At 31.9% G+C, this 4916-nt stretch overlaps 1 pseudogene; it reads left to right on the top strand.

Annotated features, from left to right (window-relative positions):
• Positions 1–296: 296 nt before the first annotated feature.
• Positions 297–4488, top strand: LOC112743342 (AAA-ATPase At5g17760-like; annotated as a pseudogene).
• Positions 4489–4916: the final 428 nt, after the last annotated feature.

Genomic DNA, 4916 nt, shown 5'->3' on the forward strand with positions numbered 1-4916 from the left:
TAGGGACCTGCACCACTTCCCATCTTACTAATGCCATTCCATTACTACCATCATCCTTACTCCAGAAGAACTTTCTTTGTTATTAGTTGTTATGTACATTGTTGTTAGGTGATTATTATAAAGTGAAAATTTACATATCATGTGATGAAGTTAGTAATTGAGAATCGTTAAATAACTTAATATATTTGATTAAATTATTATCTAATAATTTTTAACTATTAATCTATTCTTAATATATAAAAGTAGATACATAAGTTTACCCATATTATTTTTAAGACATGTTTCTCTTCCTACTAATGGCATGTCAGCAACGTCGCTTACTTGGCAAAATTTTAGAATCAACCACTCAATTTTTGCCAAATCACCTATTATTTCCAAATCAGTAAAAAAAAAAACTATACAAAAAAAACTCATTAAATGTAATAAACTATACAATAAGTTTATAATTCCCAATAATTAATTTCTATAAATAACTCATTAAATATAATAAACATCTATATTACAAATGTCATAATAATATTATTAATCATAATAAATTTTACGTTACAAATATTCAAATTTCATACTATTTGACCTACTTATATAAGTCTCTTATCACTATTTCTTCAAATAATACAACTACATTTGTGACACATGTAATCAAAGTATCATAGTGTTTCCTATGAAGTTCGTTACTTTGAAGTAAGATTTCACAAGAAACATTTGGACATGGTTTTGGGTTCTTACTTTCCTTACATTCTTCAAAAGGCTAAGGACATTGAAGAAGAGAAGAAGACGGTGAAGCTTCACACCATTGATTATAATGGAACAGATTATTGGAACTCTATTGTTCTTAATCACCCTTCAACTTTTGATTCTATAGCAATGGAGCCAGAGATAAAAGGTATGATACAACTCTCTTTAATACCTTAAATTAGTCTCTCAAATTTTTTTGTCCTACATTTTAATATCTAACAAATTTTAGTTACCAAATTAGTCCATAAATTTTTATCTCAAGAATGAGACTGATTTGTTTAACAAAATAAAATGTTACTTTAAATATTGTTATAAAAATATGACTAATCTAATTCGAGATACGATGTAGTAATGAGTTTGTGTTGTATTATTAAGAATGTTGTTGGAAGATTTGAACTTGTTTTTGAGGAGGAAAGAATATTATAAGAGAGTTGGGAAGGCTTGGAAAAGAGGGTACTTTTTGTACGGACCACCAGGTACCGGGAAATCAAGCTTGATAGCTGCCACGGCTAACTATCTAAGGTTTGATATATATGACTTGGATTTGAAAGAAGTGCAATTCAATTCAGATCTTAGGAGGTTGTTGATTGGAACAGGAAGCAAGTCAATTTTGGCCATTGAAGACATTGATTGCTCTGTTCAATTGCACAATAGGAAAGATGCTGATGGAACCGATGATGATGATAAGGTAAACTTTTTTTTTATTCAAATATAACATTTAATTTGAATCCCACTTTGTTTAAAATACCTCACTTTTGGCACCTTATGTATTATTAAAATGTCACTCATTAGGTGAAAATTGGCGTGCTGTTGTTTTCATATGAAGTTGATAGTCGAAAATTTTTAGATAACAATTTAATCAAATCTGTCAAATCATGCATCTAATTAGTTTTCGACTATCAACTTCAGATGATTGGGGAAGAAGAGAGAGAGAGAATAGTTTCTGTATATTGATTTAGAAAGAAAAATTGAGTTTTAACATATGTTATAAAATTTTGTATCAAAGTGCTTGCTTCTGACTTTAACTTCATGAAATAAACCCAAACAAATCTTGTTTTATCATCCACAATTGTTAAAAAATATTTAAAACCTTGTAAAGAAACTGATGCTATAAGACTCCAAATATCCATATGCAAAAGATCAAAACTATTCTGGCTTCTTGATTCACTAAGAGAAAATGGCAAACGCTTTTGCTTTGCAAAATGACAATAGTCACAAGGTGTATCATATGCAATTTTATTGCACTGTATAGAAGAATAAATTTGTTCTATTATTTCTAATTTTCTTTGTGGTACATGGCCTAGCCTATAATGCCACAAATCATTATTTAAAAAATTTGAAAAATATTGATTTTGTGTAATTGTATCTGTAATCCTAGTATTCAAACTAAGTGTTATACTTTTGCTGCAATTTCCTGAATTTGCTGTATGCAATGGATATTTTAAATGTTTCATATCTGCTGTCTCTAATGTTGAAATGCCTAATTGAGATGGTGAATGCATCATGTACAATCCTCTTTTTGCTCTAGCTGTGCTAATCATCTTCAAGAAATTCTGGCTCTGTATCTCACAGTATTGGTCAGTAAAAATATATTGACAATGCAAGCTTTTTATAAATTTGGATATGAAAATTAAATTAAAGTTAAAACTTGGTATATACAGCACATCATTGAGATAAAATGTGTTTGAAAATACCACAGTTCCACTTATTCGTGCTATTGTTTGTGTCCCATTTGGTAACTTGACCAGAATTGGCCTAATATGTCTAAAAGTTGTAAAAAAAATGCATTGAGTGTGACATATGATCAGTGGCACCTGTGTTTAGCACCCAAGAGTTTGATAAAAAAAATTTTTACTGACAATAAATGTGCAATATGGGAGCTCATGCAAAGTGTATAAGTCTCTAAGATTATACTTCTCTTTTCTGCATTGTGTGGCAGATTTCTCTCATATTTACTCCTTGAAAAGGCTGTGTACACTCCTGTTGAAGAAAGGTAAGCAGTGCGTTTCTCAAATTCTGATTAGACAAAGATTGAACATCACTCTTCTTCTCTTGTTTCTATGTATAACCATTATTTCCTTCAATCTTGGTGGCTATGTGATTTGTCACAGCTGCATTGTTCACTTCCCGTGATAATTTTTGCCTTTAGAGGTGGGGTAGGAATCCATGTTTGTGGTAATAAGTATCCACAAGGTGCCCTACCTTGTGACAATATGAACGTCTTAGATGAGCCCCTTCCACCACCTCTTCCAGTTCTCCTTGCTCGTCCCCCTCGTCCTCTTCCTCTAAGGACATAGTTGTTAAAATTGTGCACTGAATTGCCACTGCAGCAAAACTTCTAACCTCTTGATCTAGACCATGAAGCTGCCTCTCTTGTTGAGTAAGTAAAGAGAATACTTCATTGATAGTAGGAATAGGTCTCATAAGCATTATCTGGGATCTCACAGTCCCATATTGCTCATTCAAGCCTCTCAAGAATCTTACCGCATAATTCTCTCTTCTGTAATTTCTCATTGTGTGAAGACCACAATCACACTCTTCATTGCAATCCTTGCATTTAAGAACTGGCTGGAAGCCTTCAATTTCTTCCCAAACTGCCTTCATCTTTGTGTAGTATCCTGTAATGGTTAAATCTCTCTGTTTCATTGTGTGTAATTCTTCTTCTAGCTTAGCAATCTTAAACAAATCTCCATGATAATACCTATGCTTTAAATCAACCCACTGATCTATAGCAATCTCATTCCAAACTACACTCTGTGCAATTTTAGTACTCAATGACAAATTAATCTAGGCTACAACATATGTGTTGTATTTATCCCAAGCTATAAAAGTTAGATCATCCTTATTCGGTTTTTGTATAGTTCCATCAATGAATCTTAGTTTGTTCTTTGATTTCAAAGCTAACTCATAGCTCTAGACCAGGAATTATAGTTCTGAGTGTTCAAGATAACAGTAACAATAGAGATTCCCGGAATCTCACCTGGATGCAAGTAATAAACACTTAACGGATTTGATAAGAAATTAGCACTTGATTTTGCACTTGATAATTGCATATTTGAGAGTTTGCTCAAAATCCGTGCTAAGCTTTAAAGCTCTGCTGGAGAAAACTCTGAATTTGGATCTGAATTGAGGGTGTTTGCCATTGCGATTAAATCACAACTCCAATTTGCATCAACGACACCCTTTCTTCAATCTCGATCTTCCACGCTCACTGCACCATTACGTGTGAATCATGAAACTACAAAATGCATCTCTAAGAAATCGATTTTTATCTTTCTAGTTTTTCTATGTTTCCTATTAGCCACATTCTACCTAAGCATGCAAAACATAAGCATCATGTGATGAAATTTTGTGATTTTAATTATGTATATATGTTTGTTCTAATTAAGGTTACTCTGTCGGGGCTACTAAATTTCATTGATGGATTGTGGTCAAGTTGTGGAGAAGAAAGAATAGTGATATGCACAACAAATCACAAAGAACGTCTTGACCCTGCATTGTTGAGACCTGGTAGAATGGACTTGCACATACACGTCATATTGCTCTTTCACTGCTTTCAAGACACTGGCTTCTAACTACCTAAGAATTCAGAACCATCATCATCCTATGTTTGATGACATACAAGGTTTGTTGGACAAGGTTAATGCAACACCTGCTGAGATTGCAGGAGAGTTGATGAAGAGTGAAAATGTAGACATTGCACTCAAAGGCCTCATCAACTTCCTCCAAAGCAAGCACTATACTTCCAAGTAATTATAGTTATTAAACTCAAACCAGTGATTAATTACCTCAGGAAAGTTAATATGTTATTGATAAAGCAAAACAATGGCCATAGCATGACCTCTTTAGCATGAATTTCCTCTTTTTTTTTTCTATATATAATTTCCTTATTAGACACAAGATTAAGTTTCCTTAATTTGACTTCTCTGAAATAAGATTTGCAAAGTAAAAATGTGATTTATTATCTTTAAATTATTTTTAAAACACTCAAATAAAAGTTTATAATTCAAAAGTATTTATTTTTCTCTATAAATCTATTTATTTTAGAAAAGATAAACCCAATTTTACTTACGAAAATATAAAAATTTATTGGAATTTAAAGTCATAAACACATCTTACTTAATCATTAAATATTGAAAATTTGTGTATCAAAAAAACACTTTGTATTTAACTATGCTGCA

Source organism: Arachis hypogaea, chromosome 14, assembly GCF_003086295.3.
Source record: "Arachis hypogaea cultivar Tifrunner chromosome 14, arahy.Tifrunner.gnm2.J5K5, whole genome shotgun sequence".
In the NCBI taxonomy this organism is placed as follows: Eukaryota; Viridiplantae; Streptophyta; class Magnoliopsida; order Fabales; family Fabaceae; genus Arachis; species Arachis hypogaea.